Genomic DNA, 27,418 nt, shown 5'->3' on the forward strand with positions numbered 1-27,418 from the left:
TCTTATTAGGTTTCCTCCAGAAATTCCCTCATTGATTCCTTCAGGGATCGAATAAGAATTCTTTCAGGAACTCTCGTTATTCTTTCAAAGATTGCTTCCGGGATTACTTCTGGGATTCCTTCAAGGATATCTTCATTGAGTTTTTCCTTGATTCTTCCATTAAATTCACGGGGTTCGTTTAGAGATTTCTCCCAAATTTCATTCCGGCACACTTTCAGGTATTCAAACCGAGTATCATTTGGGGAATACTTCTGAGATTTCAAATGGATTCTTTCAGAAATTTCTTCTTTTTTACGCGATTCCTTCATTGATTCTTCCCGGATGTCCTGTAGGGATTTTCCTCGTGATTTTTTTTTTCTGGGAATCCATCCGAGATTCCTTTGATTTCTACTGGAATCCTTTCCGGATTTTTCAGGGATTTTTCTTTTGATTCCTTTCAGAGATTCCTCCAGAGTCCCCTCAAGGATTCATCTTGCGTATCTTTCAGGGATTACTCCAACAGTTCATGGATTGCTCCTGCAATTCCTTCAGCGGTTTTTGCCGGGATTCCTTAGAGATTCATTCAGGAATTTTTATAAGGTTTCCTTCGAGAGTTCTTTCGATGCTATAGGATTTCATCCGGGAATTTTCCATAGACCTGGCCTCATTCCTACGAGGATTACTCCATATAATGACGGCAAGTGGTAGTGGGCGCATGCGAATTTTTCGATAGTAAAATAAACTACAAGGAACTTGCAGGCTGTTGCTCTCCATCCTCGGGTGACCGTGAGCCGAATGCTCACAAGATTATTGTTGGAAATTTTCCAGAGGTTCCTTTCAGGTATTGCTCTATATATATATTCAGGGATTCTATCAGGCATTTATTAAGAAATTTCTCAAGAAATTTTTCTTTAATAAAGAGAATCTTCAGGAAATTCCTCCATGGGTTTCTCCAGAAGTTGCTTCAGATGTTCCTCCAGGGGTTGCTTGGCATATATTCAGACCTTTCTTCTGGGATACTTTCAGAAAATTTGCGTTTGGAATTACTCCGGTGATTACTCCAGAATTTATTTATTCCAGGGAGTGTTTCAAGAAATTCTTCTATGAAGAATTTTTCAGTTTCTCCAGGTATTCCTTAAAAGTTTTTTTTTGTAAGGTATCCCTCCAGAAAATTTCCAAGAATATCTTTTGGGAATCTCCAAAGCCATCACTATTTACTTAATAAATTCTCCAGGGATTCTTTTAAGATTCACAAGTACAATATTTGTTTTATTTCTAACCGTTTAACCTAATTTACAGCTCTATTGTCCACTTGAGCACTAGGTGAACGATTAATGTATAGAAAATACTCACAGTAATTAAGGAGTGTATCGTAAAGTAGTTGAAAATGTTTAAAATAGCCTCAAAAATAGTTTAATACAACTTTTAAGTAATTTTATTTTTGGAGATACTGTATAAATCCTTGGAAAAAGAAATGGCTGTTATGATTTTCTAAAAATGTTCTTTTAACTGGGTTTTTAACCTAGATTACTGAACGCATGTTTTTAAATTTTTGCACACCTTCTAAAAAATTGAAATTGCGAAAAAAGTTCGATAATGTTCGAAAATTGTTAACTTTTTTGTGCAAACATAATAAGCTCCAGAATCCTCATGATATAGGCAAATTATTTTTTTCAAGAAAAATCTCCACTGCATTTAAGCGCAATTCTTTAAAATGAAAAAAGGCCATTTTTGAGGAACCTCTTTTTTCTATGCTCCTCCAAATCATGTTTACGCAAATAAAAAATACATTAAATGAAAAATTCGCATTTTTTTAAATACGGTATGTTTTTTAATTTATGGACGAGTAAGTTAGAGCAAAAAATAGAATTTTATAACCTTTTAAGATATTAAAAGCAGAACTTCAAAGTTTGATCAAAAATTAGACGTTTTTTGGAGTGGACCATTTTGTAGATATAGGAGATTTTTCTATCGAAAATATAAATTTTAAAAGTCGGTGTTGCATGATATGTTATGTGTACATAACTGTTAACAAGCATCAATATTTTCCAGAATTTTTATCATACAAATTTTACTCGCTACAGATTTTTGAAATGTTGAAAAATCTTAACAAAATTGCATTTTGTGCAGATTTTTATTTTGTGAAGTGTATTCATTTAGCCATATTTTCAATAACACTAAACATTTTTAAAATTTTTCCAAGGTATTCTAAATTTAACTATATTGCGAAGATTTCATAGAAGAACCGAAATGAAAAGACCAACCCAGCTTCGAAATAGAGCATTCTGAACATTTTCAACTACTTTCCGATACACTCCTTATTTGTACAATTTCTGGAAGTATGTCTCAAAAAAAATCCTGCAGAAATCTCTGAAATAACATCAGGAGTTATTTCGGCTCTACTCCATTTGGCATAAAGGGTCTGGTACGTTTGGCATAAGGCCGTTTGGCATAAAGACATTTGGCATAAGGACGTTTGGCATAAAGGACATTTGGCATAAAGGACATTTGGCATAAGGGACGTTTGGCATAAAGGACGTTTGGCATAAAGAATATGTGAAACATATTTTCCCTCTGGAGAAAAAATTGAAGAACAGCCTTCAGTGGAAAGAAGGCAAACTTGTCAATGGTGCATTATATTGGATCTCTTATTTTCGAAATAACCTTTTGCTTCCATGAATTGGATTTTTTCCGGAGGGGGAATATTCCTTCTTTTGTATATATGACGTTCTTTATCGATACAAGCAATTTGGATTCCGATAATTATTCTTTTCAGCAAATCATCCTTGTCTGCATATTATAACCTGAAAAATAATGCAATATAATGTATTATCCTTTTTATGCAATTCTGTATCATAATTTATATTTTATACAACTCATTATGGTATCATAATGGCCAATTTTTCCGAACTGGTTCATTATGCAACTGAAATGAGTTTCATAAAAGAGAGACACTACACCGTCTTCAGCCAGAGGCTGCACAGACTGAACATTACATACACGAGACAACGGACAACACATTTAACAACACATAATGAAAAATAGTTCAGAAATATTCATAATGCAACTCAAATGGGTGGCATTATGAAAAAATCATTGCATAAAATTTTGTATGGAACTCGTTGCAAAACTCGATTTTTTCAGCACTCGTAGTATTTATCCAACTCGGCAAACCTCATTGGATAAATGTACGAGTCGTGCTGAAAAAATCAACTTTTTGCAACTCATTACATAAATAACTATTAAAAATACTTTTCGTTCTTTGACGATGAGTTTGTAGTTTATTTTTTACTGAAATCATTTTATGCCAAACATCCTTTATGCCAAATGTCCATTATGCCAAACGTCCTTTATGCCAAACGTCCTTTATGCCAAGTGTCCTTTATGCCAAACGTCCTTATGCCAAATGGCATTATGCCAAACGGCCTTATGCCAAACGTACCAAACCCGGCATAAAGGCCATTTAGCATGACGGTCATTTGGCATAATGGCCATTTGGCATAACAAGGATTATTCACATTCTTACCAAGAAGGCTGTTCTTCGTTTTATACCAAATGGCATTATACCAAATGGGGTAGAGCCGTTATTTCTGAAGGAAACGTAGATTTTTTTTCTTAATAGTATGAATTTCTGCAGGAATCTCTAAAGGAATTTCTTACAGAATTATTGGAGGAATCTGTGGAAGAATTTCCGAAGACATATCTATACGATCTTTAAAGCAATTTTCGAAGGATATCCTAAAAATCTCCAAGGCAGAACCTTTAAAAAACAATTCTTTACTTCAATCTCTGAAGACATCCCTAAACTTCTTAAGGAGTCTCTGGAGATATTTTTGAAGACAATAATCGCTGAAGGAATCCGAACAGAAATTTTTGAAAAGATCCCTGAACAAATTGTTGAAGAAATCCCCAGTAGAATCTCAGTGAAAATCTCAGGAAAAACTCGTGAGAGAATCTCTTCTCAAATATCTCGGAAATTTTTGAAGGAATCCATGGAAGAATTTATGAAGAACTTCCTGAAAAAAAATACTTAAGAATCTCCATGAGAAGCCCTTTATGGAGTTCATAGAAAAATTTATTGATGAAAGGCCTAAAACTTTAGAAATCTTTAAAAAAAAATGTGGAAAACTTTTTAAAACTATTCCCGGAGAAATCTTCGGGCTTGTTTGATAATTCACTCTACCCTTGTAGAAATACCTATATAAACATCTGAAAATATTCCTAGAAAATTACTCCTGAAGAGTTTCTGAGGTTATCCATGGAAACTTTTATGGAGGAATTCGAGCAGAAATTCTGAACGAAACTATAGAGAAATGTTTGAAGCAATGTATGAAAGGTGTTCTGAAAAAACTTCAAAAGGAATTTGCGGAAGGATTTCTGACAGGAATTCTAGGACTATATTCTAAAGACCATGTAGCAATTTCGAAACAAATCCATGGTAGGTTTTAAAACGTAGTACCTTAACTAATTTCTGTTGTAATCTCTAGATAGCTTGGGAGAAAATTCTAAAGGAAACTATGAATTTTCTAAAGCAATCCCTAGGAGAACTCCTGAAGGAATTCTCAGAAGAATCTCCAAAAGCAGAATTTCTTTGAATTTTCCTGAAAAAAATTCGAAAACAATCGCTGAATTAATTTATGAAGAAAACCCAGAAGGATGTTTTGAAAGAATTCATGGATCGATTTCTAAAGATATGCGTGTATAAATTTCTTGGAGAATTTCTCATAAACTGTAAGAGTCCTTAATCTTTTCTGAAGAAATTTATTGAGGAACTCCCGAAGCAATCCATGCATTTTATGCTCGTAGATCTCGTCTATAGGGCTCTGCACGAAATTCTCACCCTCTCTTTCGCTCTCATTGAGATTTAGTAAACAACAAGGCCAGGAAATGTCAAAATCCCATACAAAATCAAAACAGTGCAGTGCCCTATAGCCTATGGTCCACTACACGAATTTATTCTGGCCTGCTTACTCTCACAGAAAATTTGACGTTTGAGAGGTGTCGACACCGCTTAAACATGAAATCTGACATTTCTTTTGTTTCTCTGTTACAGGTAAGCTCCTCAAACAAGACCAACCACACCTGCATAAGTAAACGACTTTGTTGGCAAGATGTGTTTTACACCCAGCAAAATTGACAGGTTAGGTCAAACTCAGCTTTTTGAACCGACGATGGCTCAATGGCGAACACGGCTCCGGTTTACCTTCACAACATTGGTTACACTTTTTCAGTAAATTGAACGAACAAAAGAGCGACACATCTCAACAAGCCTCTTCGGTTGTCAAACAATCAATGGAACGTTGACTGACTGGACTGATGTTGCCTTACCTTTCTATACCCTACTCGTTATAACCGTCATCATCACCTTCGTCGTCATCTTGTTGTAGGTACGCCATCGCACCACCGGTTCCGGACACGGGTACCCCCGAAGGCGCGGAAGGACAAACAGACATCCAGATTTCTGCTTCGCTATTTGTTTCTTACCGCTTTGTTTGCCCATCGTTTAGCTCAAGGTGGCGTTCGGTGCTTCTTGAGATTGAACTTTCCTTCCCGCATCCAGTCCGCAGTCTCGCAGTTCAAGATGGCATGAATCACGTGTCCCAAATGTTCCATATCTGGCCCTGAGCAAAAGGTCTAATGGAATCAAAACGGTTTGTGTTTATGGGGGAAAATGGGATGGAATGCATCACGAAGGACTCAAGTGTAGTCATGGCAGCTGTACACATTTCCATCCCACTTTCTTTGATAGCGCTGATGAGTGTCATTTTTTATTACTCTAAATTACAACTTTTATCGGCATTTGTTAAAATCTTGATTATATTTCACATGATTATACATTAATCATTATTTTACACGATAACACGAAACTTTGGCTCGACTTTCAGTTTTAAAAATTACACGCAATAAGTAATCAAACACTAAGCAGCTCTACAAATATGAAAGAGCTCACTCCTGTGGCGCATTTTCCACCGCCCTCCCCCACGCCGATCATATTCCGGAAATTGGCTCCCACTTTTTGGCTTTTAATGCTCTGATTTCAGTTTTTTTTTTTCTTTTCGATTTAATGTTTTCTTGCCGTTGCCGCCGCCACCGCCGTCGTAAATTGTAAACATTGGAGGTCGCTCCCTTTTTTTATTCCTACAGTCAGCCGAGGAAAAGTTATTAAAACAATATTGTTGGAAATGATTGCATTGCGTCCCACACAAACAACGCAACGCTGTGCAGGGCACGTGAACGGATTTGAGCGGGCGGCGGATGATAGTCGTCACGGAGGTAATTGTGGTGCGTACTTGAAGACCGATCCAGATCACTCACGCGTCGCCTCTTGAGATGGGATGGACGCGAACGGCTCTTGTTTGTTCAGTTTTCTCGGATGTGTCCAAGAGTTGCTCAAGAGGCCTACAATTGTACATCCGAGAGTGATTTAATGTCCCTGTTTCAGGGGTCTTCCATGTTCTGGAAGGGTTTTATGGTTTTATGTTATTTTTAGCTCATTTCGGAACATAACGCTGATCGTATGATTCGTAGTTTCTATTTCGTGTATGACCAGAACAACCGGAACTGCACAGAGAATCAATAATTGGAGCTTCGACTTACTTGCGCATTCGGGATTCGAACCCACAACTCCGTATTCGCTAGATAGACGCTTTAACCAACTAAGTCACAAACGCTAGCAGGTACAAACTGGAGTGTGTTGTGGATTGGCATCTTAGCCGAAAAAGAGATGGATTTTTTGAAAAAGGAGTGTTCGCGGTATGGCTTCGGAGTCAGTTTGACTTTCTTTTCCGGAGAATCGTTACCGTAATCCGGGGTCAAATTGATCACTTTAAAACAACTTTTGCGGATAACATGAGTGACAATTCAAATATTGCATAAAGAATTTCTGTAAAATCAGTACCCAGTGGATCTCTATGAAACTATGTGACAGAATTTTGTGAAACAAGTTTAAATTTTATGTTAAATTAATTCAAAAATCAAAAAATTGAAGATGCCACTTTGGGGCGAAATTGATCAGTATACAATTAAGCACCGGTTAAAAAGATAAAAATCCTTATCCACTTAATTTTGCTCTTCTTAACCCGAATAACGCGTCAAAACTCTTACAACTAGTAAATTTGACACTTAAAATGCAAAATAAAATTTTGAAATTTCCCCCTTAACGCCTAAAGGTAGGCAATTTCCTTTGAAATAAGTGTTTTTTTGTTACAATAAATGACTTTTTCGTCAAAAAGGAACTTTTTTTTAACTTATTTAAATTCAGAATAGCTTCATAACTTTCCAACCAAGGCTCCACAAAAATGTTAAAACATAAAATTTACGGGAAGTTCTAGTAACAATCGATTGTTTAGAAGCAATGATTTCAGCTAAGTGAGAAATACATTGCAAATTCCTAAAAAAAATAAGGCAAAACTAACTTGTTTCTAAACAAATAAAAGTCTAAACTCATCTCTAGACATCTATGAACTAGATGAGGTAAGAAGTTTGAGGTCATTGCGACGCTTAGAAGTTCCTGGTATGCAATTACAATGTAGTACCCAAATGATTAATTTCGCCCCGCTGATCAATTTGACCCCGGTTTACGGTACTTGTTCTGTGGCTTTTTTGGTCATCAGCCATTGCCAGTACCGTTGCGCTTTTGTGGTTTGCAAATGCGTGGTGAACCTTGAATATGAAACCTTTCTTGGATTAAATGCGCTAGTCTTCAATGGAGAGGGTTTCGATTGGGTATTTGATTGATGTTTCGGATGGATGGATTCTTAGTCGTTAAATCGAGAACGATAGTTTTCTAAGGAAAAGTAGCAAACAATCATTCTGAGAAAGCCATTCGAAACACCAATCGCACTAGTGTGCCTTGGCAATTTTAAACGACCGTATGTTTTGAGTAATAGTATGTAGGACCATCCTATGATAAACTAGTTGTTTCAAGGTTTATCCGTTAGTTGGCACTAGTAAGCCTCAGAAATTTTAAAATTGCTGTATCTCGAGATTCAAACCAGAGTGATCAATTTCCTCCTCGGCAAAGTTGATCAGGATATAAAAACTATCCATGGTGAACTAGTTGATTCTGGATTCAATGCTTGATAACGCTAATGAGTCCTAACAGGTCTTAATATATGTATCTCAAAAATTGGGCATTTTGTCTTAGGCAAAGTGGATCAGAACATCAAGGAAGATCAAATCACATCAGGACAGGATATCCTCTCAGAAATGAATGTTAGAAATTTGACTAGATTCATAAATTACCCGCTAGATGGTAAATACCTCTTAGCCTATTGCAGTTTTCTGTCGATGAACCCACGAACGCAATCTCTACAGAATAATTGCAGTCACAGAAAAGTTCCAATTGGAATTCCAACGTCAATAAGAGGGGATTGTCTGATTGGATCAGTGGCGTAGCAAGGGGGGGTGCGGAGGTGCGGTCCGCACCGGGCCCCCGAATTCAAGGGGCCTCCAAATCAGTGAAGGTTTCTTACACTAGTTTGAATAAGTTCTTTAAATAGCGAAAGTTTGCTACAAGTATAATTTCAATACTTGCAGATCTGCTGATAGGTATGTAGGGGCTCCTTCGTGAAATTTTGGAATGGGCACACATGTGACATATTTGAAGTCCTATCATTAACAATTCGATGATTGCTCTTTGAACCTGCAGGGGTCCAAAAATACAAGAAAAAATGTGCTAGAAATCCAAATATTATTTTACGAAATTCTGTACCGATATGGAAGTAAAATTCATGAGCATAATGAAAATGTCATAATAAGTATCATCCCAACTACAGGACCAAACATAGCTGTCCACTGAGCTTAAGGTAGCAGTTGAAATTCAGGGGTCTCATTTATTAAAGTAAAGATCTGAACACATGTCACGTCAAAACTGTAATAACAACAGTTTGTTGATAAGTTTTACTCTCGTATAAAAAATGCAATCAACGTATTCCAACTATTTCATCGAGTATTTCTTTCTACATATTTCTTGAAGGGTTTCTGTGGGAATTCCTTCAGTTAAGGTCCTTGTCTCTGGGGATATCTTTTACGTTTTATCTAACTCCTGGAGTTCTACAAAAAATCCTCTAAGATTATGATGATTAACCTGGGCTTGTTAGGGGAATATCTGTAAATAATAAGAAAATCGGGTTAAGTACGGTTCCTTTGAATTCCACTAAGTATTTGCATCCTTTGACAGATACGTATTTCGACCTCAACTGTAAGGTCGTCTTCAGTGTCTTGTACTTGACTCGAAGTCGACAAGACACTGAAGACGACCTTACAGTTGAGGTCGAAATACGTATCTGTCAAAGGATGCAAATACTTAGTGGAATTCAAAGGAACCGTACTTAACCCGATTTTCTTTTTATTTTCTCTAAGATTAACTTCAGAACTTTTTTCAGGGATAACTTCAGAAATTCCTCTAAGCATTGATTTTGGAAAGCTTACAATGATGCATTCTTTCAGGAACTCCTCCAAGCATTCCTACAGAAACTTCTCAAAAAATTCTTCAGGAATTCCTTCAAGGATTTTTTCCGGCATTTCTTCAAACATTCGTTCAGGACTACATCTTCGAATTTCTTCATAAAATTCTACAAGGATTATGTCATGAAGTCCTTCAAGGAATCCCTCAAATGAAACTTAAGGAATTTCTAATAGGATTCCTTAAGATATTTATCCAAATCTTGTAGGAGTTCCTCATGGAATTGATTTTTCATGAATTTTGGAGATCACGCTTGGAGCCATACCTGAATGGTCCTAAGAAGATTTTCTAAAGGAATTGTGAAGGTATTCCCGAAGGAATTCTTGTAGAAATGTTTGCAAGAATTTTTGGAGGAATTTTTAATGGAATCTTTGTCTTGATGAATTCCAAGACGTATTCGGAAAGAATCATTGGGTTGAGTTTGCAGGTATCTTTGATGACATTCTTGAAGGATTACTACAATACTATGTAGTAGTACTAGAAGTACAATGAGTACATTGAGGATTTAGGTAAAGAGTTCCTGAAGAAATTTTGAAAGCAAAGAGATTTTTGGAAGAACTAATGATGATATGCCTATTATTTCTCAAAGAAATCAATGGCGGATACCTCAATGAATTCCTCTCAAATTCTTTGGAGCAAATCGAAAAACAAAAAAGATCCTGTATATTTGGAGGAATTTATGCAGGAGGCCTTGGGGGAAATTCTGTATATTCAAATCCTTTGGGGACGAATGTGTTCATACTTGTAGGATTATCTGAAGGAAAATTTAAAAAAATCCTTGAACGAATCTTTGTATTGTAGCTGGAAAAAAAATCCTTGAAGAAAAGATCAAATCTTCACTGAACTTTCATAAAGGATTATTGAACGAATTGAACGTTGAGGAACTTCAAGAAAAACCGTTTGATGCATTGCAAAAAGAAATTCTTGGAGATTTTTTTAAAAAAAGAATTCCTAAAGGATTCAAGAAAAACCGTTTGAGGCATTGCAAAAAGAACTTGGAGATTTTTTTAAAAAAAGAATTCCAAAAGGACTCTTCTCCAAAATTGCTGAAGTGATTATTTGAGGTAGCCCCAAAAGAATCATTTGTGGAAATCTAAAAAAAAAACTTTTTATAGAATTTATGGGCATACATACAGGGTGTTAGGTTCGTGAGTGCAAACTTTTTAAGGGGCGATAGAGGATCAAAAATAGTGAAAAAAAATTGTTCTACGCATATGGCAAATCTCAACCGTTACGTAGTTTACATTTTTTGACTATTATTGCCTTAAACTGGCTATAACTTGAAAATGGTCAAACTTTTCTCAATTTGTATACCCTTATTCGAAAGATTATTGAATTTTCTATCAAATCACATCTTTGGATCGATTGGTTTAGTTAAATAAATAAGTTTTCTAGAGCAAATAGCTCGAAAGTAGTGTGTTTAAATTTGTTTTTGTCAATTATCTTTGAAAAAAAAAGCATAATGATTTTAAATTCTTACTTAGGCAAAGTTGTGGCCCTTGTTCCACTCTACAGTTCGTTTTTTGACACCAAACTTCTAGCTCTTATCGTTTTCTTGCAATTTTGATTTAAATGGTGCCGCAAATGGTTAATCTTAGTGAGCAAAAAAGAGCTTACCTTGACAGTTGCAAATTTATGATCTAGAATGCGATCTTTTAATCGAAATTGCAAGAAAACGATATGAATTGTAGAGTGGAACACGGGCCACAATTTTGCCTAAGAAAGAATTTAAATTTATTACGCATTTTTCAAAGATAATTGACAAAAACAAATTAAAACACACTACTTTTAGGATATTTGCTCTAGAAAACTTAGTTATTTAACTAAACCAATCAATCCAAAGATGTGATTTGATAAAAAATTCAATAATCTTTTAAATAAGAGCATAAAAATTGCAATAAGTTTGACAATTTTCAAGTTATAGCCAGTTTAAGGCAATAATAGTCAAAAAATGTAAAGTTCAATAACTACGTAACGGTTGAGATTTGACCATATGTGTAGAACAATTATTTTCACCATTTTTGATCTTCTATCGCCCCTTAAAAAGTTTCCATTCATGAACCTAACACCCTGTATAATTGAAGAAAATGAAGAAGTCGTAAAATATATTCAAGAAAAAGTTCTTGGAGTTCCTCACTTGGAACAAATGCTTCATAAAATCGTAATAATCATTTTTAAAAGTTTCGTGAAGGGAATCCGGACGAAACTGGTGCTCCTGATGGAAACCTTGTAAGAATACCTGAAGGATTCATTGAAAGAATCACAGTAGAATTTTCTGGAGGAATTTCTGCGAGAATTCTTGAAGGAAATTTATTTTATTTTTTTATTAGAATCTCTGATGTATTTCTTCGGAAATTTCTTTCGGATTTTTTTCACAAATTACTTTGGAAATCCGTGCAGCAATTCGTTAAGGAATATCTTGATCCCTTCAGCAAATACTCTAAAAAATTTCTTCGGAAATTCCTTTGGGAATTCCCTAAGGATTTTTTGTCTGATTTAATTCTGCATTATTTCTAGGAAATTTCTGTAGCTATTATTTTGGAAACTGTTTTAGGATCTCTGTTAGAAGTATCATTGAAAATTTCTGCGGCAAATCTTTTGAGAAATTGTTAGACAATTCCTTTGAAAACTTCTTTAATGAACTCTCGGCAATGCTTCAGCAATGACTTCACGAACTTCAAATTTTTATTTCTACGAAAACTTCTTTAAAAATTTTGTCTGCAACCTTTTGCTGTTTTTTTTACTATTCATTTGAAAAATCATCTGATAATTACTTTGGGAATAACTTTAACACTCTTTTGCAAACTTCTTCGCCAATTCATATGGAAAGTTGGGGCCCGTGGCGTAGTGGCAACACGTTTGCTTCATAAGCAGATGGTCATGGGTTTGATCCCAGCCCCGGCACTTTCGTCAGTTGCTCTTTCGCCCTGAGAGCAGCTGACACTGACCCTCTTCTGAGCCAATCGCTCAAATGGACCCGGATACTTGGACATCGGCGAACGGCAACCCATAATGGACCCCCAATCGGACTGGAAACAAGAACACCCAACAGCCACATATCAGCTTCCTCGTGCTTATCATTCTACCATGATAGGGTAGAAAGTGAAAGCAGCGCAACGGGAATCAGTTGGATATAATAGAATTAGAATAGAATACATTTAGGCACTGTACAAATTGTAAGTACAGCTTCCAATTGGAATCGCTCACGCAGTGCCCTAGTGGACAAAAGAGCTGTAAGTTAGGTTAAGTGATTGAAGAATAAATAAAAATTCATATGGAAATTGATTGGTTAATTCAATTGGCATTTTTTTCGGCAATCCCTTTGGATTTTGTTTTGGTAGCTCTTTTGATAATTTCTCGGCAATAATATTCGAAATTGATTTTAGTTATTATTTTTGAAATTTCGATATTCTTTGGGCAATTGCTTTGGAAATTTATCAGGAAACTCCTACGGGATTTCAGCAATTTCATTGAATTCCTCTGGATTTTTATTCATAATTCTTTACAGAATTACGTCTGTTATGTAGCTGGTTTTTGTCTGGTTTTGCAGTTCTATGAGATACACTCTTGTGAATTAAAAAAAATCCAAGAGTTTAAAACGGAACGGCCAAAGAATTTCGCAAAGGAATTTCCAAAAAAAAATAAGGTGATTACCAGAGAAGTTTACAAACAATTTCCTAAGAAAATCACAAAGCAATTTCTAAAAATGTTTTTTTTTTATTTATTGAAAAAAAATCTTATGTTTTTTTAAATTTCTCATGAGGAGTTCTTGAATCCTTGAATAAATTATTAGAGGAATTTCTTAAGCATTTCTAGCAAAAACACTCAAATCCTCTGGAGGAATTTGTGTAATAATCTTCAAAAAAATCTTGCTGAAGTAATTATATAATTACATGAAGAAATCCTTGCATGAAGAATGCCCGAAAGATTTGTTGAAAAAAAAATAATTTGTGAAATACTTGGGGACATCAGTTTAACCCTTCAGGACGCGCGCCGTTGTAAAAAGTACAACAATGCCAAGAAAAAAAAACCTCGCTCGTCGTATACAGCGCAAGCACAGTGCATATTTAGGCTCGAACAGGCGCGCGTTCTGAAAGTTTAAGTAAGAATGAATGAAATCAATTGAGGAAATTCTAAGAGAATCTATCTATATATATAAAAATGAGTTTGAAGTTCCTTTGAGGCAACAAAACTCAAGAACGGCCGAACCGATCAGCATGACCCTTGCACGTTTCGATCCGTATTCATGGTGGCTGTGTTTATATGTATAAAAAATTACAAAAATGAACTGAAAAATGTAAGAAAATTGATAAAGTACTGATTTTTTATGAGCTGGGAAGGAAATCAACACGATCGAAATGAAACCGATCTAGAGTGCGGTGCCATTTTGAGCTCAACAGTTGTCAAACCACCACGAGACGGCAAGACAAAGTTTGCCGGGACAGCTAGTACTTAATAAATGTTGGACGAATCTTTGGAGGAATCGTAAGAGCATTTATTGGATGAACTACTAAAGACATCTTTAGAAAAAAATCCTGAAGAAACTTTGGGAGGGATTTCCACAGGCCTCTTTGAAGGAATTTCTTTAAAATTTTGAATAAAACCTTGGAAGAATTCCAAAAGCGAGTCCTGGAAAAATCCCAAGAGTAATCCTCGGTAGAATTCTTGGAGAAATTGTTATTAAAATTAAACAAGGAAAGCTTTATCCGATTGATGAAACCCTTGCAGTAGTTTCTAACAAGATCCTTGAAGGAATTCTGAAAGAATTTTTTGATAATTTTCGAAAGTTTTGTTTTGGAGAAATATTTAAAAAATCCTTGGAAAAAATCCCGTAGGAATTCTTAAAGCGATTCCTGAAGAATTCCCTATGGATATCCTCTATGAAATCTTAATCTTGCATTAATCACTTAAAAGATGCTTCTAGGCATTCTTGAAAAATTCCTGAAGAAAGAAGCAAAACAGTCTTAGGAGGAATACTTGGAGTAACATGGGAATATTTCTTTTATTCGATAAGATAGGACATCTGTTCCTTTACTATTTAAGCATATGCGCTCCAATTTTCATCCTACTCAAATCAAAGGAATGAAGCGCTTTTTGTCTTGTTTCTTTTTTTGTATTTTTTTTTTTCAGAATTGAGCACGAATGATAACAAAAATTACGTTATCATCAATTCCGTAATCGTTTTGTTTTCGATTAGGATTCATTTGCGACTGTAGGATTATTAAGAGCATGTTGACCCTACCAGGAATTCTCAGAGATTCCTTAAACGATTTTTTTCGGAGGAATTTCTAGCGGAATCATTAATAACCTGGTAAAAGAAGGTCTCGAAAGAACTTTGATGAAGTCTTATGAAAAATCACAATAGATTTTTTTTAAACAGTTCCCAGAGAAATGTTAGCAAAAATTCCTGCAGGAATCCTTGGAAAATGTCCTTGAGTTGATGGACACATCTAGAAAATATCGTGTAATTTTAAGTGTCCTGAACCTGACATATACGAGCATCTTCAAAAACACAAATTTAGAGGTTATAACATGTAAATTTACGTCTTTCAAGACACCCCCAAATAAAACTTATTTTTTCTTAGCGTCTAGCAATCGCTAGAACCGATTTGACAGATAAAACATAGAAAAGTAAAATATTGTCATGCACGGGATTCGAACTCCGGATCTGCTGATCGTGAGCCACATCTCTTACCTCTCGGCTATTTCACCGATTTGGAAAGTGGCTGATGAACGTGATACTGATTCTACGTTTCTGGTGAAACGGATTTGTTAACCAACCAGCATTTACATGATGCGCATAAAATTGAGTCCAATTTGTGATTCGATCTTGAAAACATTAACGTTTTTTGGTGATTCCGTTTCGTGGAAATTTCAGAATTTCTAAGTGTGGATATTAAAGAATTCGTTGGAGGAATTCCAGAAGGATTTTTCGAAAGAATTTCTACAAAACTCTTACGAAGCTGCTCTGAGAATTTTCTTAGAGGAACTTAGGAATTGCTGAAGGAATCCTTGGAATTCTTCTGAGCATAACGTGATTTTATTGCGTTCCAATTCCTTTGTGTTGCCGGTTAAATTAACTAAACAGTTTTAATTCCCGTGGATAGAATGACAATTTAATCGATAAAATGACAGTTGGCTCGAACAAAAAAAAATCCCCATACAATCTTTAAATGGATTTTAAAAATAGTTCCTGGGCACCAAAAATGATGAAATTTTGGACTTCGACTATTTTTTGGACGGAGATTCCGATTATGAAATAATCTGGATACCCCTAGAGAACCCGATTTCAATTTTATTTTTTCGGAAGAATATGTGGTTCCAACAAATCTTTGGATAATTTTTTGTAGCATTTTTTTCTGGAATCTTCTAAATGAATCCTCAGAGATATTATTGATAGAAACCCTGGTGGGCTTGCTGAACAAATGTTTCGAGAAATACTCGATGAAGACTTTGCAAGAATCTTTTGAAGTACTTTGAAGTATTTCTGAAAACATTTATCATTGTAAAATATGTACATCTGTCATTTTCATGGGGGCCCACGAATTTTGTTCCGCACCGGGCCCCCAAATTCCTAGCTACGCCACTGGATTGGATGACCGAGACCTTTAAACTTGCAGTAATTTCTGCCCGGCTATGGCTATTTATCGTTAATGAGATGCTCGGGCAGCCAATTGAGACTTTATAAACCAAAAGCCTACAGCATACAATACTAGAATCCTTCCTTATCTTACCGATCAGGCTAAGGCCGGGGTGGCCTCTGCTGTACATAGTAGCCGTCTCCATTCCACACGGTCCATGGCTGTTTGTCTCCAGTTCCGCACTCTGCGTAAGGTCCGCAGATCGTCCTCCACTTGGTCGACCTACCTAGCTCGCTGCGCTCCACGTATTCTTGTACCGGTCGGATGACTTTCGAGAACCATTTTAGTCAGGTTGCTATCCGACATCCTGTGACGTGACCCGCCCACCGTAGCCTCTCAATTTTCGCGGTACGGACGATGGTTGTTTCTCTCTGCAGCTGATGCAGCTCGTGGATCGTACGCCCTTTCCACGTCCCGTCTTCCATCTGCACTCCGCCGTAGATGGTACGCAACACCTTCCGTTCGCAAACTCCAAGGGCGCGTTGGTCCTCTGCCCGTAGGGTCCATGTTTCGTGCCCATAGAGAACGACCGGTCTAATCAGCGTTTTGTAGATAGTTAACTTCGTGTTACGGCGAACTTTATTCGATCGTAGAGTTCTACGGAGTCCAAAGTAAGCACGATTTCCTGCCACAATGCGCCTCTGAATTTCTCTGCTGGTGTCGTTGTCGTCGGTCACCAGTGAGCCCAAGTACATGAATTCTTCAACCGCCTCGATTTCATCACCGTCGATATAAATTCGAGGTGGCGGGCGCGGTGATTCCTCCCTGGAGCTGGAGCCCTTTGCCATCATGTACTTTGTCTTCGACACATTAATGACTAATCCTATTTGGCTGGCTTCACTCTTTAATCGGATGTACGTTTCCGCCATCGTCTCAAATTTACGAGCAATAATATCAATATCATCAGCGAAACCAAGCAGCTGAATGGACTTCGTGAAAACCGTTCCACTCGTGTTTAGCCCCGCAATCCAAATTACACCCTCTAAAGCAATGTTGAACAGCAAGCACGAAAGACCATCACCTTGCCGTAACCCTCTGCGAGATTCGAAGGGACTCGAGAGTGTCCCTGATACTCAAACTACGCACATCACTCGATCTATCATCGCCTTGATCAATCTTAACAGTTTATCCGGGAATCCGTATTCGTGCATAATCTTCCATAGCTGTTTTCGATCGATTGTATCATACGCCGATTTGAAATCGATGAACAAGTGATGTGTGGGCACGTTGTATTCGCGGCATTTCTGCAACACCTGGCAGATGGCGAACATCTGATCCGTTGTAGCGCGTTCACCCATAAATCGAGCCTGATATTGCCCCACGAACTCTCTTGCAATCGGTGCCCGGATATGGCTATTTATCGTTAATGAGATGCTCAGACAGCCAATTGAGACTTTATAGACCGAAAGTCTACAGCATATAATACTAGAATCATGGTATGCAAATATGAATCTCGGAGTTACATTGATCGCTTACAACTAGGCCTACCTTTCCGTAATCTGGTTTGCCTTACGACTAGGTGGTACATCCGATGAAAGCTGCTCGGTGACGGGGCCCCCTTTCCACTGCTAACTGCTCTCCGAATGTTCTGGGTCAGAACGCAAGCCTTCAGTCGCGAATTGGCTTCTGTTCCGACAGCCTCTAGCCTTCCTGGCGGCCTTTGTAAAGCTGACGGAAGACAATCTGCGTCGGGTTGTTCCTTTTGCAAGCAAGTTTTCAAAAAAGTGAATCTTGCACAGTGGGTTTTTTTGTCGGCAAGATCCGATAATAAGCCTTTGCCGGCATTCCAAACGAAATATCCAATTGTTAGATAGTTCTTAACTTTCTGAATATCTTTGTCGAAGACGGTATCATTCTATTTTATCCGGACCCTGAGTTATGGGGTTATGAATATTTTTAATAATGACGCCACCTAACAGACAAATCTGGACCTAAAGTCAACACTGCCGTTTATCTGCTGAACTCTTCTAGCTATTTTCTTGACACTAAGCATCACCTAGCAGATATATCACGAACCTGAGTCTATGGCTATTATCAGATAGTTCTTAGCTAGCTGACTAACTTTGCCGAAGACAGCATCAATTTATCTCATCAGGGTTCTGAGATATAGAAGTTTGAACATGTTTGACACTAGCGCTGCCTAGCAGATGAATCTCGAAACAAAGGATGCCATTGTCGGATAGTTCATAGCTAGCAGAACAATTTTGCTGAATATGGCACACTTCTAGCTCATCGGAGCTTCCAGATTTATGTACGTGTTTGAAATATTTTGATACTAGCGAATAAATCACGAACCTTTGACTCAATTGTCAGATATCAAGACGGTATCATTCTATCTCATCAGGATTCTGAGATACAAAGTTGTGAACATTTTTAACACAAGCGCCGCGTAGCGGACGAATCTCAAACCAAGCTCGCCGTTCTTTTCTTTAATCGAGATATTGAGATATGCGTTGAGCAAAGTATGAGACCAATTTTGGTACCCCAAGGCAATCCGGAATAACTCCGGAAACATGTGGACCAGGTACCCTTACCTTACCTTACCAATCAGGCTAAGGCCGGGGTGGCCTCTGCTGTACATAGTAGCCGTCTCCATTCCACTCGGTCCATGGCAGTTTGTCTCTAGTTCCGCACTCTGCGTAGGGTCCGCAGATTGTCCTCCACCATGTATCCATGCCCCCGAAATCCAAAACTAGAAAAGTTTTTCGAGAAAATCCGTCAAAAAACAAAAAAATTATGACCATTCATGTAATTTTTTGAAGGTGAAAAAAGTATGCTAGCTGGATGAAGGTAAACCTTTGAAAATCGTGTTCAAGATATAGTTATAGACTGTTTCAGAAATTATAAATACACTTTGTTTATTCAGTTAAATGAACTGTTCTAATGATTTTTACCAACTTGTTTCAGAGTATAGCATATTGTACTCCATATTTTTATATTTCCTTTCAATTGTCTTGATATTTAAAAGAACAGTCGAGTTCTCTAACAAATAACTTAATTTTTCAAATTTGCATTTGCACAAAGGTGTTTTTTGATGATTTTAACATTATTTATCACTAAAAACCAAAAATTATCTAAATTTTTATCACATTCGCTTTCTCAACAAGTTGTCTAAGTAATGCCTTGAACGATCAAGTAGGGGCAGGCGTGACTGGCCCCGGGATTAACATATCAATTCCTATGGGCAAGTGGCCTACAGTTTTTCAAGCTGAAGTCCAGGCGATTTTGGAATGCAGTAATATTTGCTTACGCAGAAACTACAGACATTCAACAATTTGCATGATGTCTGATAGCCAAGCAGCTCTAAATGCTTTGAAATCAGCAACATGCTCTTCTAAACTTGTATGGGAGTGTATTCAGTCACTTCAACAGTTAGCTTGCCGTAATCAGGTGAAGCTATTTTGGGTTCCAGGGCACTGTGGAATTGAAGGAAATGAACAAGCCGATATGTTAGCAAGACTTGGATCGTCTCATCAATTCATAGGGCCTGAACCATTTTGTGGTGTGTCTGGTTGTTTTCTCAGAATGGAGTTTAAAGCATGGGAACATGAGAAAATAAAATCCAACTGGGAAAACACCACTATTGCGAGGCAGTCGAAACGTTTCATAAAGCCGGACGTTTCAAGTACTCGTAAAATTCTAGAACTTTCTAAAAAAGATCTTAGTTCTTTTACTGGCCTTCTAACAGGTCATTGTCCGAGCCGGTATCATCTGAAGCTAATTGGAAAACTTCAAGATGATGTATGTCGCTTTTGCGGCATAGATACAGAAGACTCGGAGCATTTGTTGTGCCGTTGCCCGGCAATTGCAGCTAAAAGAATTAGGTTCTTCGACAAGGGGCTGATAGAACCCCTTGATGTCTGGAGAACAAACGCCAATGCGGTAGTACAGTTCATCCGAACTGTGGCACCGTGTTGGGATCATGCTTACAGTCAAGGTTTGATTATTGCTAACTCCAATGGTGATACGTCAACTTGACATAGCTAAACAAAACTGGGGCATTTGTAACAATAGATCTAAAAACAGGTCGCAGTGACTTATATACCCAACAAGGAATAAAAAAAAGTAATGCCTTGATCAAAATTTTGGAAAAATCGATAAAGGCATTCCCACAACATTTTTTCGGAGATCAAGTTTCTTATTTTTTAAGGTTTTCTACGGAACATAAGAACTACCACACAGTTTCTTAGCTCTCCTGAACGCATTTAATCTAAACAAACTTATTTTTTCAGCTCATTCGATCCTTCAGATGGCAAAGCTTGTCATACCATAAAAACGAATGCAGTAAGCAGTAATTAAGACATTCGTTTGCTTAACGTTTGTTGCTACTGGTGTTGTTGAGAAATTTGAAACAAAAAAAATTGTATTTAGAAGGCCCGTAATGGTGGCTCTTGATCAAATATTCCAGTAAAAATTACTCTTACCAATCGAGAAATATCTTTTATTATCGATACAGCCATTTTTATTGTGTTTGGAAATTAAATATTTTATCTGTGAGATTTTTTTCTTTTCCACTATGCTACATTTTTTGACCACTTTGTGCAACTTCAATTTTTAATCATCTAGTTTACAGAGCCCTATTTTTTAACTTTTACCAGAAACATCAACAAAATTGGTATTATTTGCTTCGTTAGCATGTTTACAATAAGAGCTAGAAGAAACTTTTTTGGATATTATGCTCAAATTGAAATGGCAGTTAATCGTTAGTGTATTTATAATTTCTGAAACAGTCTATATTCATACAAATATGAATCCTCTCTGGTTGAAATTATTCTCATTAGAAAATACTGGATTTTCCACAGAAAAAACTTAGCTAAGCTTAGCTTAGACTGACTGCACAGTGCACATATCTATGGTTGCTACTCCGTGATTGACCCGAACCAATGACAGTTGCACAATGAATCAGCTGAATAATTGACTGGGAGTGGTCAACATTCTCACTGTGCACGCTTCAGAGGCTCTCTTTCTTCTTCTTCTTCTTCTTCTTCTTCTTCTTCTTCTTCTTCTTCTTCTTCTTCTTCTTCTTCTTCTTCTTCTTCTTCTTCTTCTTCTTCTTCTTCTTCTTCTTCTTCTTCTTCTTCTTCTTCTTTCTGGCTCGACGTTTCAACTGGAACTTGGCCTGTCTTTTCTCCAACTTAGTGTTCTTCGAGCACTTCCACAGTTATTAATTGGAGGGCTTTCTTTGCAAGCCATTGCATGAATTCGTATATTGTGAGGCAAGCACAATGATACACTATGCCCAGGGAGTCAAGAGGCTCTCTTTAACGGTACAATAAAGGCACCGGCAACGCAGTCAGGTTGGGAGAGGGAAGGAATGTTAGTAGCAACCTTTGTTATGTGAAAGTTGGCGTTTACCGCACGTCTCTACCAAAGGCTGTAGGAAGGCGTTTTTGTTAGTAGGGAAGGTATCGTTGGGTCAGGATTCACTTTGATAAGTAGGTAATATAACATTTGATTTGTTATGCCTATCAGAGTGTCGCACTATTGTTCGCTTCACGCGGAAAGCAAACAATCGATCACCCACGTCAGGTGGTCGCTTAATATCCAAATCTCGCGTTTAGTATCATACGGGCGTAACTACAATGAGCGATTTCTCTTCATCGATTTTCTCTTTGGATTATTCCGGGCAATACGACCAATATTCGGATGATATCTCGGTGTGTTTCGATAAAGGACGACTAGGACTAGCATCTAAAACAACAAAAACAACCGAAAATGATTTGCCGGCCAAATTATTAACCAAAGAGAAAATCGATGAAGAGAAATCGATCATTGTAGATACGCCCGTATGATACTAAGCGCGAGAAATATCCTCGGGCACATACACAAATGTTCGCGCACGTTAATCGCGGTGCATTCACAGATAGAAACAACATAATATGCACTAAACACTAAACACCCACTAAAACGCATCTATTGTTTTCGTTTCCGCGCGAGACAATTACGAACGCGATCGGTTATGCTACGATATTCATCCCATTCAGGAGCGATGTATGCACAGTAAGGAACAACACAATCTGCGGACCCGAAAATAATCAATAAGCAACGAAAACGACAACGAGCAGAAAAGTATTCCACTCTTATCATCGCTATATTAAGATCGGGATTGAGGCACTGATCAGAAAAATTAAAAAAAAAATCGAAAACAAGCGCGGATTGAAATTAGTTCACTCTTATTCGAACGCTTATATCGGACGGTTGCTAAAAAGAACAAACTCACCGAATCGTCCACATTGCAATGAATTTGGCTGTAACTTCCTGCCACTCGTCAGCAGCTACGAATTTGTAAGGGGAATAATCATCATCATACGAATTTGTTCCAAAGTCCGTCAATATATCCGCCGGTGGAATTTGCTTGACAACTTTTCTGCACGCAAGTAAAGGCACTATGAACACTATTTTTTTATGCATTTTAACTATCACACTCGAACATATAGTTACATTCAAGTATACTTTCAGTTAGAAAATACTGGATTTTCCACAGAAAAAAACTTTAAAAACGAAAACTGAGATGCAAGGGATGCCATGTATTCTACATTTTAATCCGATAACGAAATTCTTTCAGGCACTTTGCTTGGTGTTCTCAAAGACCTTCCTTCAGAGATTATTTCTGGGTTTCCTCCACATTTTTTCAGGGATTCCCTCCGGAATTCCTTCAAGGTAACTATTCTTCAAAAATTCCTTCCGGGTTTCCCGCCAGGATTACATCGTTAATTTCTCTCGGGATCTCTTTAGAAATGACTCGTGGGTTTCAGTCAGAGATTCCTTTCGAGATTTCTTGTGGGATCTCAGGGATTTTCCCTAAGATTTCTTCAAAAATTCTTCCCAGGATTTCCTCTTTGATTCTTACAAAAATATTTTCCCGGATTCTTTCGAGATTTCTTATGGGATTTTTTCAATAATTCCTCGCGGAATTTTTTCACAGATTCCTCTCTAGATTTTATAATGAATTTCACCCCGGATTCCTATGGTTCTTCTTTGAATTTCCTCATTGATTCCTCCAAGGATTCATTTAGATTTTTTTCTGAGATTCCTTCAAAATATCTTTATGATTTTGACAAAGCTTCCTCCCGGGATATGTTCCGAGACTCCTTCTATAATTCCTCCCGGCGGTTCCTTAAATAATTCTTCCCGGAATTCTTTTCGCGGTCGACTGATTGGTTTCTCCAGGAAATCCTTTAAACATTATTCCCAGGTTTCTTTTAATAATTTCTCTGGGGATTTCTTGAGAGATTCCTCTCGAGATTTTCTTAAACATTATTTGTGGCTTTTTATAGTGACTCGTCGCAGGAATTACTCCTGGGATTACATCAATTGTTCTTTACGGGATTTCTCCTGACATTTTTTTTTTTTTCAGAGTTTCTTAAAGATTCTGTCAAGGAATTTTCCAGGATTCTCTCACGGATTTTTTCCGGAATTCCTTCTGCCACTTTTCAGAGATACTTGCAGAATTTCTTACGGTATTTCTGTTACGGCACTCCCAATGACTTTTATATGATTCTTTAAGGGATTCCTCCTTGAATTCCTTAAATTATTTCTACAGCGATTGCTCCCGAAATTCTGTAAGGGGTTCTTTTAGGGATTTACAGGGAAGTTCCAATAGTCCAGATTTTGTAGAGATTAGATGATAAATGTAATAAAATTCACAAGGGAGGCCAAAATACCTACCCGGGCCAAACTACGTCCACTACCCGAGCAGGAGAAAATAGTTGAAGAATGCCAAACTCAGGTATGGAAAATAGAATACCAACAACCTGAATGAGTTATTAAAATTCCCTGCCTAAGAGGTAAAATACCTAAAATAATAACTGGCGTATATTCTGTGCATAACACGTGAGTAATGGCATCAGGTATGGCAATACCTGAATAGTAATCGGCGATTTTTCCGTAATTGAATAATAGCTCAAGCAGTCCTCAACACCAAACCAATAACTCGCTTATCAATACCTTCCAAATACCAAAATAAGTTATTTCTAATACCTGGGTAATCGACCAATACCTTGTCTTGGTATGATATCTGACTTTTGTGTGCTGCAGTTATATGTCAGTTATTCATTCCTGCTCGGGTTTTTTGTAATATCCCGTGACTGATTGAGAACCTCTGGACCCTCTATCGTTCACACGAGCCCAGCTCAGCCCAGGCCCTTAACTGTACAAACAATAATTCTGGCTGTAATAATAATTGCTCCACTTACGAGAGACGTTCGCTCTTTTACAACATCTAAGAACTCGGTTTTATGGCTGGATGTTAATCATCAAACAATGAAACCATTCGGAGCAGCGAAATCCCAAAAACGGAAAGCCAACCTTATTTCGAGGGTCATTGAACATGCACCGCGCCACGCTTGTACCAGCTGTGGCATGTTCCTCGGAGAAAATCGTGAGTTGGACTTCACGGAGCGATTGACATACACGTGACCTCAAAAGTGATATTTTCCCTAGTTTCTTCCTATATGGAAGCCGTCCATCCACTAGTCCATCGCGGCCGCGGTGCCGCCGATCGACCGAAGATGAAGAAAATGTGTATCAACATGCAAAACTGCTCAGCGCCAACCCGCGGGTCGTTACTAGCTAGGAACTAAAATGCACGGCCTATGATCATCATCACACAATGAAAACGATACTCATCTGGCAGTCACGACTGCGACTGACTGCGACGAATGTGAATGCACTTTCCAAGTCAGAGGCAACACATATTTCGAAATGGGCCATCCGCATTGGAAAGTGCTGCTGCTGCTGCTGCTTCCTATCATTCGATTTGGATTGGTTGATGGTGTGAAATTGTGTAAAGATTTACGACCGCTGTGTTACACCACACTGCTGGTGAACTAATTTCTTTGGCAGATGGCAGAAAGAAAGCATATGCGCGATCGAGTCGGGGTAGGTTAGAATGCAGATCTCTAGAACATGTATTAGGAAAGTGACACAAATGATTCATACTGACATAACATACTAGCGATGGGAGTACTCTAATGGATTTTTTGAAAAATGAATTGGCTTCTTTAACGGTGATGAGATAGTTCCATATTCTGAATCTGCACGCCAAATTGAGCCGAAATCCAAATTTTGATGAATTTTGATGCCCGGGAACCTACTTATAAAACGATTTATAATTTGTATGGAAGCGATTTGATGAATCACCCCTCGTCGAAGGAGCTGTCAAGTAGATGTCCAGCTATCAAAAGGTAATTTCAAAAAATCTCTTTAAAATTGATTTTAGGTTTAAAATAAACTTCTAAAAATCTGAAAAAAAAACTATAGTGACTCAGGAAAAGCTGTTCTTTCGAGTAAAATTGAAAAAAACAATAAATTTTTCAAAATTTAAAACATAATTGAAATGGCCGATGTGACTTCATCGTTGTGAATTCGGTGATTCCTACCACGCAAAGGATAATTCATAAATTCGTTAATAGTTCTTCAACCCCTGTCAAAAAGTGTCTTTGAATTCTTAAGAACACAGAATTCCTATTCATGAAATTCATCTTGAACTCCTGTCAAAGAATTAATCGGAAAATTCTCCAGAAAGTCTTTTACAAATTTGCAAGTAATTACGTCATTTGTAACAAGTTTAACAGTTTTACCAACGAGCGCTTAAAGCTACAATCTCATCTCAACAGCTGACAGGAGAGAAATAACCAACAATAAAAATTTAATTAAAAGCAGTCGGCGCGCGATTTAATCCTTTTTACTTTATTCTTTTTCGAGTGGTTGGACACTCCGCACTTTCATGACGGCGACATTGATGGCCTCCACGGATTGTGTGCCTCCGCCGCCGCCGCCGTCAGGCTGTTGAACACTTAACTTGTTGTGCTTGCTAGTCGTCATCATCGCTGTTCGTTCATAGCCAGCTGCTGCTGCTGGTGGCGACGATGATGGTGTGTCACTTAAAGTTCCTTACGCATCACAAATGTGTTTCCCGCATACAGCTCTCCAGCGTGGAATAAAATAATAAAAGCGAATCATTATTACAAACTGATATTAAAATCAGCATAAAAATAAACGGGCCTTTCTTTTAACGGGTGGCGGGCGACGATGGGCAGAGGATCCTACCATTTCAGCTCTATTTGCGAAGCAACACAACACAACACTCGACAGCGCAGTCAGTCGAAAAGTGGTTGTTTTCCGGCTAAAGTCGAAAATTGGATCGGAATTGTAAATGGGGAGATTGTTTGTTGAGATGGGAGGATGATATCTTCGGGCAGAGAAAAAAGGTCGAGTTGGAACAAATGCCATGACAGTAAAACATCATCGCGGATGTTGTTATTGGATTAGCCTCCAATAATGGTAGGTTTTGAGATTATGATGAGATTGCGGCCGCTTAACATTGACTGATGGTATACCTAGTTTCCTAAATTGATGTGTTTCGATACGATAACCTTCCGTTGCGTTTTTCCAAAACAAATGATATCCTGCTTCATTCACTTACACACACCCACATTTCAAATGAATCGATATCCATTCCCGAAAGCTCTGGAATCCCCCGAAAATTGATTGCTAGTTTCCACGCAACTTTCCAGCTGAGCGTCTACGGTTGCTTTTTTTATACTACATCACGAAATGGTATGACCTTGAAGGAAGTCGACTGTCTTTGAAGTCTTTGAACAGCATCACTTGTTGGGATGTGATTCAGGTGTTCATTGAAGTACTGCTTCCACCTTCCAAACATCGAACAGCATGAAGATTTCGGATGTTGCTTCCACTTCTGTTAGTACCATTCCACGTTCTGCCGGGTTCTACGCTGCAGTATTACCACCCGGGTTCTTACGCTCTTCACCATCATACGCTCCCAGTAGTTCTCGTCGAACTAATGATTCATTCGACTCCGTTTATACAACATTTTGCAGACTTGCAAAATGGTATAGCCCAAGTGGCTATCGTTCAAGAACCTTACTTTCGTAATTCCCCTTACGAAAGTGTGCAGAAATCCGGTGTTTTCAACGTTCAGTATCCATGAACTTGTCGGTTTTTCGGGTCAGTATGAAGTTAATCACCAATATTAACTTCTTTTCCCGATCAACCAGCCTAGATAGCTGTGTAGTGTCGGTAGCGGTTAGTTCAATTGGCTAAGAATAGCACTACAGACCGCCTGTTCCAGTGGTAGGAGTCCACCTTATACCCCTTATTCATGGTTTTATACGGCTTTATGATTACCGTGCCTAGGAATGGATGGTTAGGGAGGTCTTATAAAAACCTAATCGCAAAAGGAGCCTGTGGAATACCAGGGCACCCTCCACAGTACTTACTGCGCTAACCAGAGCAGTAGCGTAGTGGACCATGTGTTTCTCAGAGACCATCAGCTGCCCTTATTTAATCTCACACTTGAAGCTGAATG

The 27,418-nt window shown here is 37.8% G+C and overlaps 1 protein-coding gene across 13 annotated transcripts in view; it reads left to right on the forward strand.

Moving 5' to 3' along the window:
• The window catches only part of LOC109420851 (uncharacterized), a 436,654-nt gene that overhangs the window by 139,398 nt on the left and 269,838 nt on the right, over positions 1–27,418 (forward strand). The gene's annotated exons all lie outside the window — the stretch shown is intronic.

This window comes from Aedes albopictus, chromosome 2, assembly GCF_035046485.1.
Source record: "Aedes albopictus strain Foshan chromosome 2, AalbF5, whole genome shotgun sequence".
Lineage (NCBI taxonomy): Eukaryota > Metazoa > Arthropoda > Insecta > Diptera > Culicidae > Aedes > Aedes albopictus.